The following is a 12,676-nucleotide window of genomic DNA, read 5'->3' as shown; positions in this document are numbered from 1 at the left end:
AGCTTCAAGTAAAGTTACCAATGAACGAAGACGAAAGAGGGGATGCCTACCCGGGGCATCCCCAAGCATAGGCTTTTGGATACTCTTGAATATCTTGGGGTGCCATGGGCATCCCCAAGCTTAGTCTCTTGCCACCCTTTATTCCATAGTCCATAAAAGCTTTACCCAAAACTTGAAAACTTCACAACACAAAACTCAACAGGAAATCTTATAAGCTCCGTTAGTGAAAGAAAACAAAACCACCACATAAGGTACTGTAATGAACTCATTCTTTAGTTATTTTGGTGTTAAACCTACTGTATTCCAACTTATTTATGGTTCATAAACTAATTTACTAGCCATAGATGCATTGAAATAAGCAAACAACACACGAAAAAACAGAATCTGTCAAAAACAGAACAGTCTGTAGCAATCTGTAACTAACGCAAACTTCTGGAACTCTAAAATTCCTACCAAAATAGGAAGTCCTGGACAATTTGTCTTTTGAACATAATCAAAAAGAATCAACGCAAAAGCACGTTCCTGTGATTTAAAAAAATTATATTCGTGCGGGCAAAGTTTCTGTTTTTCAGCAGAATCAACTCAACTATCGTCGTAGGTTATCCTATAGGTTCTACTTGGAACCAACACTAACTAAAAGATAAAAAAAACATCTAAATAGAGAGTAGATGCAAGATTTATTCCTAAACAGGAGCAAAAACAAAAAACATAAAAAAAATTGGGTTGCCTCCCAACTAGCGCTATCGTTTAACGCCCCTAGCTAGGCATAAAAGCAAGGATAGATCTAACTAGTGCCATCTTTGGCACTAGATTCCTCAATGGAGCACTTATAATATTTAGGAGGTTCTACCTTTTCAGCAATGATTAAACCTTTGGGCAAAAATTCAAGAAATTCATTTGGAGCAAAAGGTTCTTTAATGATAGAAAGACAATTGGGATGAACACTTATGGATTTGAGGTCCGCGTCTTCCTTACTACAAGTTTCACCCTTATTTTTAGGAACATAAATAAACTTGGTGGTTTTTTTAGGGGGTTTTGAAGTGTTTTTCATGGGAGAAAACACCGAACCTAAGTTGGTAATTATATCCTCAAGCTTACCAATTCTAGCAGAATCAAGATCTATTTTTTCTTTAACTATAGGTTCTTTCTCTCTAAGATTTTTCAAAGTGACTCCAACCCTAGATTCATATTCAGTGATAAGATTATGAATCTTTTTATCCAAATTTTCAACCAACTCAACAGTGGCAGTTTTGTTTACAATAATATCAAGCCGTTGCATAACATGTTCTAAGCTTAAAACGGTTCCATTGACCAAAAGAGGTGGTGAGCCAAACAAATCTAACATAGCATTATAAGCATCAAACGTATGGCTACTCAAGAAATCACCTCCGGCGACAGTATCAAGAACACATCTATTCCAAGGAGTGATGCCTACATAAAAATTGCGGAGAAGAACGGAAGTGGAAAGCTTCCTAGTAGATCTATTTTGAGCATTGCAAATTCTATGCCAAGCATCTTTTAAATTTTCTCCCTCCCTTTGTTTAAAATTGAGGATTTCATGCTCGGGACTAATAACGAGGATAGGAAGACTAGCCATAATGACGGAGCAAATGAGCAAACACACAGACAACGGAAAAAGGCAAGCGAAAAGAGAGGAGGAGATTGGGAAAGAGAGGGCGAATAAAACGGCAAGGGTGAAGTGGGGGAGAGGAAAACGAGAGGCAAATAATGTAAATGCGAGGGAGATGGGTTTGTGATGGGTACTTGGTATGTCTTAACTTGAGCGAAGACCTCCCCGGCAATGGCGCCAGAAATCCTTCTTGCTATGTCTTGAGCTAGCGTTGGTTTTCTCCGAAGAGGAGAGGGTGATGTAGCAAAGTGTAGCGTAAGTATTTCCCTCAGTTTTGAGAACCAAGGTATCAATCCAGTAGGAGGCTCCTCAAAAGTCCCACGCACCTACACAAACAAACTGAGAACTCGCAACCAACGCAATAAAGGGGTTGTCAATCCTTTCACGGCCGCTCATGAAAAGTGAGATCTGATAGAGAGATAATAATATTTTTGGTATTTTATAAGATAGATGCAAAAAGTAAAGATGAAAATAAAAGTAGATTGAACACAAATATGATAAGAGATAGACCCGGGGCCATAGGTTTCACTAGAGGCTTCTCCTGAGATAGCATAAGTATTACGGTGGGTGAACAAATTACTGTCGAGCAATTGATAGAAAAGCGCATAGTTATGAGATTATCTAGGCATGATCATGTATATAGGCATCACGTCCATAACAAGTAGATCGACTCCTTCCTGTCGTGGTTCTAAGTCTGACAGTAGTGTAGGGGGGTACTAATGGAGAGTCAAGATCCTAGCTATGGAGTAGTTGTATACGCAAGAGATTTACGAGTTCAGGCCCTTCTCGGAGGAAGTAACAGCCCTACGTCTCGGAGCCCGGAGGCGGTCGAATGGATTATATGTGTATGAGTTACAGGGGTGCGAACCCTTTACACTGAGGAGGGGGGTGGCTTATATAGTGTCCGCCAGACCCCTCCGGCCCTCAGTTATGCAGGGTTTAAGATACATTAAGATTGGGCATTACTAGTAATGCTACACTTTAAGTGCTATGATGAGCATAAAAGCTACTTAATGACCGACCGTTGGCGTGCAGAGTGACTTTAGGTCTCCTGGCCGTCGAGTGGTTGGCTTCATGGTCGAGTGGTTGACTTCATGGTCGAGTGTCTTCGAGTCTGTCGAGTGTAGTACTTCTGAGTTGATTGACAGGTGGTTTCTTCTAGGGATGTCCTTGGGAATGGATCGAGGTTTGAGTGGGGAAGGAGTTGAGAACTCTTCCGACCCATTTCTCATGCTATGAGTATGTCTTGTTCTGGATCAACGAACCTTAGGTGATGGCACCAGCTTCCTTTTCAGTTGCCTTGATCTATTCTTTGTATCCGTCGAGTGAAGTTTTCACTTGAGAAACTCCGAGTGACGAAGTGGAGGGGATCCTCCGTCTGACAAGTTGTTCTGCTGTCCGCGGATTTTGTGGGATTTGAATTTTGGGAACCGCGCAGGACGGATCCAGGCCGCAGTAATCAGATGGGATAAGGCGGGGACGCCTCTATCTCCGCGCCACCTTTTTCGCCACGTATCGCGCGCGTGACTGTTGCGGGATTTGACAGGATCACGCGGGCCTACATGTCAGTCACTCAGAAGCAACCTTATATAAAGCGTCGGACGGGGTTTTTTTGAACAGTGCGTCCTCATTCCGCCCCTCTCTTCTCCAGACTCCTCCGCTGTGTTCTCTTCTGGCTCAGCGCCGCTGCTCCGTCCGCATCTCGCCGGCGACGATGGTGAAGGAGAAGAAGGCGGCTCTGGAGCGGGCGAAGAAAGCGACGGCGAAGGCGAAGGGGAGGGGAACCAGTCGGAGCGGATCTTCATCGAGGACCGGTCTGCCGCCGGGCTGGATCCAGGGCGAGTGGATCCGCTCGACAATCAATCAGGTGGATCTGGACGACCTGGTCGACGGAGGACTGATCCCCCATGGATCGGTGCGGCTCCCAGGGAGGGAGTCAGAGTTGCAGCGTCAGGAAGGTGAGTGCGTTCTCTTGGCCACCCACGTCGACCGTGGGATTTCTTTGCCGCCTCACCCTTTCTTTCGGGGATTTCTGAATTTCTTTGGGGCACAACTCCACCACTTCACACCCAACACCATCGTGTACCTCGCTGCTTATATGTCTTTGTGTGAGAATTTCTTGGGTTGCCGGCCTCATTGGGGTCTTTTCAAGCACATCTTCACCTGTCGCTCCCAGACAGTGAAGAAGGCCAATCCGCGTGACGAGAGAACACACGTGATTCAGATGTGTGGAGGTTCTGGGGTTCAGTTGAGAGGAAAGAGCTCCTTCCCGATCATGATTTTGCCCGACTCCGTCCGTGGATGGCAGTCGACCTGGTTCTACTGCAAAGACCAGCCGACGCCAGGGCAGTCGACTGGGCTCCCTCCCTTTTCCATGGAACGAGTGAGGAAGCCCTCCTCTTTGAAGGTGGTCCCGGAAGAGAAGGCGCAGGTGAAGGTGTTGGTCGAGCATGTCGTGCAGCTCATCCGTGACAGGGTGACTGGCATGGACCTCTTGGAGGTCTTCCTCCGACGACGCATCCATCCGCTCCAAGCTCGAGATCATCCAATGTGGTTGTATTCTGGCACTGAAGACACCACTCGGATCCATACGGAGGAGATTGACGATGTCACGCTGGAGCGATGGATGGCGAGCATCACAGGGAACAAAGACAACCCCCGCGGAGCCAGGAGGATTGTCCCACTCGACCAATCATACGAAGTAGAGAAGGTCTGATTCTGCATTTCCGAGTGTGATTCTGCCTTCTCCATTCTACTTTCTTAAAATCAGTCGACTGACTTTTGTCTTGTTTGTTGTCTTCTAGAACACAACTAAGATGTACTTGATGCCCAACGGGGTGCAAGAACAAGCTGAGGAGGGAGAGGCGAGTGGAGGTGAAAGCGAGGAGGAGCAGTGGCAATCTGAAGGTGGGGGGGGAGAGGATGACGACGGCTCCAGCGAGGAGTAGGAGGAAATGGAAGTCGATCCTCCTCGCACGGAAAGGCGATCCAAGCTTCCCCACGACCTCGTGGGTGAGCGTGGTAAAGCGGTCGCGCCTGTTGTGCAGTCGTCCAAGCGCCCTCGGGCGGCTTCTCTGGCGCCGACTGAGAAAGCGTCGAAGCAGCCGAAGCCATCAAAGCCGCCGAAGGCCTTTCCCAAGATGAGAATGGCCATTCCCACTATCTCCGGGTAACAGCAGATCTTGTGTTTCCTTGTTTAGCTCGGACGAACTTCCGGTCGACTCATCGACTAACCGACTGATTTCTGAAATCTGCAGTGCTGCTACCTCCGAGACCTCCGCCAAGAACGACGACCAGGAAATGGAAGACGCTGCCACCTCCAACCCTGGTACGCTCTCTTGCATTTTCACTTTTGGTCGATTGGATTTCGTTTCTGACTCTAGATTTGTCCTGCAGCTCCTCATCATGTCATTGATCTCCCTGATGATGATGATGAGGTGCCACTGAAGGCAAGGAAGAATAGAAAGGCACCGGCTGGCAAGGCCACTCGGACTGCATCAGTACCTGAGGAACTGGTTCGAGAAGGTGGTGATGTCACTTGGCATTCTTTGATCTTCGCTGTGCCGCTGACAAGTGCCTGGCCTTTGTCGTCGACTGCTGAACCGCCCTCCCTTTTTGCCACACACCATGTCCCAGAGGACCAAGCGGGTGCTGCTAAGGAGGCTATACGCCAGCGGGGATTAAGATGGAGTAGGTGAAGGTGATCCGGGAAGCTAGCCAAGCGGCTTATGATGCAAGCTCAGCCCTTCAGAGCAATGTCCAAGTTAGTTGGTCACCGCTTGTTCTGTTACGATATGCTATCTGAAGGCTTTCTTTCTGAAGATCTTCGAATCTGTACACCCACTGGGTGTGTCGATTTATTTTTTGAACTGGTGGGGGCACGCTGTGTGCACCCACTAGGTGTAGTCCCCGGGACTATGGTCGACTGCTGGCAGTCGACCGTAGTCTTTGTATTTTGAATTTCCTCATTCCAACTTCTTGAGTCGGTCTAGTCAGACCATGTCGAATGGAACCTTGGAACCGGTGGGGGCACGCTGAGTGCACCCACTGGGTGTAGTCCCCGAGACTACTGTTGAATATTTTGATTCGACTGTAGTCTTAGAAATGTTACGGTTTTTCTCTTAGTTACTCGGAAGCAACCTCTCTTTGATAACTGTCGACTGATTCTTCGCACAAATCTTGCGAGCTTGTCGCCCGCTATACTGAATTGGAAAACAAACATATCTAGCTCGACCTTGACTTGAAGCTTGTTCAGGAGAACTTCTAGAAGGCAAAGGATGAAGCAAAAGGTATGATTGGTGAGAACTTGACGACTATTAGCTCTGCCCATTCTTGATTCTGATCTCATTGTCATTTTGTAGATAAAACGAAGGAGGCTCTGAAGAAGAAGGACCAGGAACTTGCCGAGGCACAGAAGGCGGCTTCGGACAAAACGAAGCTTGTAGAAGAGAAGCTGGCTTCAGTCAGCAAACTTGAAGAGGAGAACGCAAACCTGAAAGCTGCTCTCAACGCGGCCAACAAGGAAGTCAGCCGTCTGAAGAATGACAAGATTGCTCTGAGTGACAAGGCTAGTGAACTGGTGGGGAAGAAGAACGATCTGGAGGCTTATCTGGGAGGGCTCGCAAGAAGCTATTCATCATGCCTGAGGGTAATCTCTCCTGCCTGACTGACTTGTAGTCACTGACTTATCATAGAACTGCTGGCTTATCTTTGAGTTGTGTTTACAGAATTCTGCCAAAACTTCGAGGAAGAGATGAGTCGAGTGGAGACAGGCCTGGATCCCATCAACTCTCCTATGAAGGACGAAACTGCCATGAACGTGCTCCGACTGGAGTCTCGTGTTGCTGGTGTGGTTGACTATCTTGCTCGACTGAAGGTTGCGGCATCACGAATCGACACGACACTCTGGCCAAGGGAGACGCTTCAGAAAGACCTCGAGTCTCTAATGACTCGACTGAATGAAGTTCCAGGTCGAGTGCAAGAATGGAAGAAGTCTTCCGCCAGGTGTGGTGCCGATGTTGCTCTTTCTCTGGTCCGTGTTCCCTGCAAGGATGCACGAGAGGACAAGCTAGCGTCCCTCAAAGTGGCCAATACCAAGAAGCATGACTTCCAGTCTTTCATGGAGACCTTCATTGCGGATAACACTCGGATTGTAGATGGAATCGACCTGGACCAGTTTGTCGCGCCTTCCAGTCCTCCACCGGAGGAGTAAAAAACTTCTATGCTTGATGCCTTAAATTTGCGTCAGAATGCCGAGTGATTTTGTAACCGATAAACTTTAATAGGCTCGATGCCTGAGCACTAGTGAATCCGTAGGATGCTATCTTAACTTGGCTTTGCCGTCGAATATGTTTGCATTTGCGTTCGAGCGAACATTGTTCTTCACTCGGAATATATTTTAGTGCCTGTGACGTACTCTTGCAGGTTGGAGCACAGATTGCAGTCGACCTGCGTCCTTGTGGGTCGGGATGGAGCGCACATTGTATTTGTGGCGGAGCTCCGAAGGAGAAAGGTAGCAGTCGACCTGTACCTCGTCGTCCTTGCAGAGCGCACATTGTATTTGTGCCGTAGCTTTGAAGGAGAAGGTAGAAGTTGACCTGCACCTCGTCGTCCTTGCAGAGCGCACATTGTATTTGTGCCGTAGCTCCAAAGGAGAAGGTAGCGGTCGACCTGCACCTCGTCGTCCTTGCAGAGCGCACATTGTATTTGTGCCGTAGCTCCGAAGGAGAAGGTAGCAGTCGACCTGCACCTCATCGTCCTTGCGGATTGGAATGAATTTCATACTTAGGCTAGTACTGGACTGCAGCTAAGCCCCCGAGTGGGAGGATTGCTCTCCACTCGGTAGGATTTTCAAACACTTAGGCGAGTACTGGACTGCAGCTAAGCCCCCAAGTGGGAGGATTGCTCTCCACTCGGTAGGGTTTTCAAACACTTAGGCGAGTACTGGACTGCAGCTAAGCCCCCGAGTGGGAGGTTTGCTCTCCACTCGGTAGGATTTTCAAACACTTAGGCAAGTACTGGACTGCAGCTAAGCCCCGAGTGGGAGGTTTGCTCTCCACTCGGTAGGATTTTTGTATTTGCGGCGTAGCTCCGAAGGAGAAGGTGGCAGTCGACTTGCACCTCGTCGTCCTTGCGGATCATAATGGATTAAATACTTAGGCGAGTACTGGACTGCAGCTAAGCCTCCGAGTGGGAGGTTCGCTCTCCACTAGGTAGGATTTTCAAATATTTAGGCGAGTACTGGACTGCAGCTAAGCCTCCGAGTGAGAGGCTTGCTCGCCACTCGGTAGGATTTTCAAATACTTGGGCGAGTACTGGACTGCAGCTAAGCCCCCAAGTGGGAGGTTCGCTCTCCACTCGGTGGGATTTCAAATGCTTAGGCGAAACGGATTCGCAGCTAAGCCCCCGAGTGGGAGGCAGACTCGCCACTCGGTAGGATTTTCAAACACTTAGGCTTAACGGATTCGCAGCTAAGCCTCCGAGTGAGAGGCTTGCTCGTCACTCGGTAGGAATTTTTTTACAAACTTAGGCGAAACGGATTCGCAGCTAAGCCACCCACTGGGGGATTTCTCACACAAACAAAAGCAACAATAATCAATGGGAAAATTATAACACATTTGTCTTTGATAAGCAAACTACAGGAGTACTTTTATTATAACTCATCCGAGTGAGTACTTAAGTGTAAAAGGGGCGGAGCAGGTCCGCATTCCAAGCTCGTGGCTCATCAATCTGGCGGCCGACATTGTAAAGACGGTATGCTCCATTGTGGAGAACTTTGGTGACGATGAAGGGGCCCTCCCAAGTAGGGGCAAGTATGTGTGGCTTCTGTTGGTCCACTCGGAGGACCAAGTCTCCTTCTTAGAAGGCTCGACTCTTCATGTTTCTGGCATGGAATCGACGCAAGTCCTGCTAATAGATGGTCGATCGGATCATGGCCATCTCTCTTTCTTCTTCCAGAAGGTCGACTGCGTCCTGCTGGGCTTGCTGCGCTTCAACTTCAGAGTAGAGCTCGACTCGAGGTGCATTGTGAAGCAGATCACTCAGCAGAACTGCTTCAGCTCCATAAACCAGGAAGAATGGAGTTCTCCCAGTCGATCGATTAGGAGTAGTCCTCAATCCCCAAAGATCTGATGGAAGTTCTTTGACACATGCGCCTGCTGCATGTTTGAGATCACGCATCAACCGGGGTTTCAGTCCTTTGAGAATTAGGCCATTTGCTCTTTCTGCCTATCCATTCGACTGGGGGTGAGCGACGGAAGCGTAGTCGACTCGTGTACCTTGAGAAGCGCAAAAGGCTTTCAATTGGTTGGAATCGATGTTTGACCCATTGTCAGTGATGATGCTATGCGGAACTCCATATCTGAATATCAACTCTCTGATGAAGCTGATAGCAGTGCTCGCATTGAGACTCTTGATAGGCTTGGCTTCGATCCACTTGGTGAACTTGTCGACTGCCACCAGTACATGGGTGAAGCCGCTCCTGCCAGTTCTCAGTGGTCCAACCATATCTAATCCCCAAACAGCGAAGGGCCAGGCAATTGGAATGGCCTTCAAGGCTGAGGCGGGCTTGTGCAACATACTGGAGTAGAACTGACATCCTTCACACTTGTCGACTATCTCTGTTGCCATTTCATTTGCTCTGGGCCAGTAAAAACCCGCTCGGTATGCTTTAGCCACAATAGTCCGAGAGGACGCATGATGGCCACAGGTCCCCGAGTGGACGTCGTTAAGAATTATCCGACCCTCTTCTGGCGTTATACATTTCTGACTGGCTCCAGTCGCGCTTTCTCTGTACAACTGTCCCTTCATTACAGTAAAGGCCTTGGATCGACGGACGATCTGTCGGGCCTCTTCTTCATTCTCTGGGAGCTCTTTCCTTAGGATATACGCGATGTACGGTACTGTCCAGTCGGGAGTGATAACCAAAACTTCCATGATCAGGTCGACCACGACTGGGACCTCGACTTCAGTCGGATCCGTGGCACTTTTTGGCTGCGGGGCTTCCTCGGTGAAAGGATCCTCTTGAACTAACGGTGCGTGGATATGTTCTAAAAACACACCACTGGGAATGGCTTCTCTCTTGGAACCTATCTTTGCCAAATCATCGGCTGCTTGATTTTTCAGTCGGGGTATATGATGAAGTTCTAACCCCTCGAATTTCTTCTCCAGCTTTCTTATTGCATTGCAGTAACCAGTCATGGCTGGGCTTCTGACGTCCCACTCCTTCATCACTTGGTTAACCACCAAATCCGAGTCGCCGTAGACCATGAGGCGACGGACGCCGAGTGAAATGGCCATACACAACCCATACAAAAGTGCTTCGTATTCTCCTTCGTTGTTGGAGGAATCAAAGTGAATCTGGAGTACGTATCTAAGCTTATCTCCTTGGGGGGAAACCAACACTACCCCATCACCGGAACCATTCAGCATCTTAGAGCCATCAAAGAACATGGTCCAGTGCTCCGAGTGAACTTGAGTCGGCAGTTGCTGTTCGGTCCACTCGGTGATGAAATCAGCTATTGCTTGGGACTTGATAGCTTTCTTTTCCTCAAATCTGATATCCAGGGGAAGGAGTTCAATCGCCCATTTTGCCACTTGACCAGTTGCATCTCTGTTGTGCAGAATCTCTAACAATGGGGCGTCGCCGACGACTGTAATGGTATGGTCAGAGAAGTAGTGAGCAACTTTCTTCGTGGTCATATAAATCCCATATACGAGCTTCTGATAATGAGGGTATCTTTGCTTTGATGGGGTCAGAACTTCAGAAATATAATATACCGGGCGCTGAACTTTAAAGGCTTTTCCTTCTTCTTCCCGCTCGACCGTAAGTACTGTACCGACGACTTGTCCTGTGGCTGCAATGTAAAGGAGCAAAGGCTCTTTTCTGATTGGGGCAGCAAGCACCAGCTGGGTGGAAAGTAGGGCTTTTAGCTCTGCAAACGCTGCATCAGCTTCAGGAGTCCACTCGAACTTGTCTGACTTCTTCATTAGTCGGTAAAGAGGCAATGCCTTTTCATCGAGACGAGAGATGAATTGACTTAAAGCGGCCAAGCAACCAGTAAGCTTCTGAACATCGTGCACACGCGCAGGTCGTTTCATTCGGAGTATAGTTCCCACTTTCTCTGGATTTGCGTCAATTCCTCATTCGGAAACGAGAAAACCGAGTAATTTTCCGCCAGGAACTCCGAATGTGCACTTTGATGGATTAAGCTTGATATCATACCTCCTGAGGTTGGCAAATGTTTCAGCAAGGTCAGTCAGCAGGACGGAACCTTTCCGTGACTTGACCACAATATCATCCATGTATGCTTCCACATTCCGACTGATTTGAGTGAGCAAACACTTCTGAATCATCCTCATGAACGTGGCTCCGGCATTCTTGAGGCCGAACGGCATGGTGACATAACAGAAGCACCCGAATGGGGTGATGAAAGCTGTTTTGATCTCATCGGGTCCATACAGACGGATCTGATGGTACCCAGAATAGGCGTCTAGAAATTATAAGTCACTCAGGAATCCGGACACTTATGATCTTGCTGGAGGCCTGGCCCTTGAAGGCCATTCTTCTTCGCCAACGTTGATGTTGGCGGAGCTGTCCGGGGGAATAGTCCTTCCCCTCTTGGACCCTTCGGCCTCCCCTGTTGGGGAAGCCTTCCTCTTCCTCTCTCCCTCCTCTGGGAGAGAGTCCTCTTTCTCCTCCTCGTTTTCGAGGGAGGATTCCGCCCCGGAGTCGTCGGACACCTGAAAACGGGAACTCTTTCGAGCACCCGTGGCCTCCTTCTTGGCCTTCTTCTCCGGCACCACGTGCGGTGCCCGAACCAGCAGCCTCGCTAGACAGGCGTCTACTGGGTTTTCTGGCATAGGAGCCGGGCAGATAATCTGCTCCGCCTTCCTCATCCAGTCCTGTCAAAGGAAAAGGGGAAATTAAAACCCGCATAGAGTCAAACTATGAAAAGGAAGTGTCCCGTCAAGGGGTAGAATCACTTACCTCGTCGGCTTGGTGCTCCGAGTGAAATCCGCGATCTTCAGTCGCGGATGCGGGGGCTTCGGTGCCCTTAAACAGCACCCTCCAGGCGCCTTCGTACGTCGTGTCGAAGAGCCCGCTCAGCGCCTGGTGCTGTTCCGGATTGAACTCCCACAGATTGAATGCCCGCTCTTGGCAGGGGTGAATCCGGCGGACGAGCGTGACTTGGACCACGTTAACCAGCCTGAGCTTCTTCACCAGCTTCTGGATACAGGCTTGGAGTCCCGGCAGCTCCTCCGAACTACCCCACAGCAAGCCCTTCTCTTTCCAGGAGGTGAGCTGCGTGGGGATACCAGATCTGGACTCGGGGGCCGCCGCCCACTTAGGGTCGCGCGGCTCGGTGATACAGAACCACCCCAATGCCACCCCTTGACGGATTCCACGAAGGCCCCTTTGAACCAAAGGACATTGGGCATCTTGCCCAACATGGCGCCTCCGCACTCCACTTGAGTGCCCTTCACTACCTTCGCCTTGACATTGAAGGTCTTGAGCCACAAGCCGAAGTGGGGCTGGATGCAGAGGAAGGCCTCGCACACGACGATAAACGCCGAGATGTTGAGGATGAAGTTCGGCGCCAGATCATGGAAATCCAGGCCGTAGTAGAACATGAGCCCCCGGACAAAGGGATGAAGTGGAAAACCCAGTCCGCGGAGGAAGTGGGGAAGAAAAACGGCCCTCTCATGGGGCCTGGGGGTGGGGATGAGCTGCCCCTCGTCGGGCAGCCGGTGCGTGATGTCACCGGACAGGTAGCCGGTGCTGCGCAGTCTTTCGATGTGCTCCTCCATAACGGAGGAGGTCATCCACTTGCCTCCCGCTCCGGACATAACTGGGGAAGGTTGAGACGAGATGTGCGGGCTTGGGCGCTGGAGCTCGAGTGCGCGGAGATGGATAAGCAAAGGAGGAAGAAGGCGTAGGTGAAAAGGTGAATCCTTATCCCTTATATGGGCGGGCGAAGTCTACGCGTCCCCCACCGGCCTGGTAAAACTCGCTTATCCCCCAAGCGTCACCGTCAATGGCGCGGT

The sequence above is a fragment of the Triticum aestivum genome, chromosome 7B (genome assembly GCF_018294505.1).
Source record: "Triticum aestivum cultivar Chinese Spring chromosome 7B, IWGSC CS RefSeq v2.1, whole genome shotgun sequence".
NCBI lineage: Eukaryota > Viridiplantae > Streptophyta > Magnoliopsida > Poales > Poaceae > Triticum > Triticum aestivum.
Note: the sequence above shows the minus strand (reverse complement) of the source record.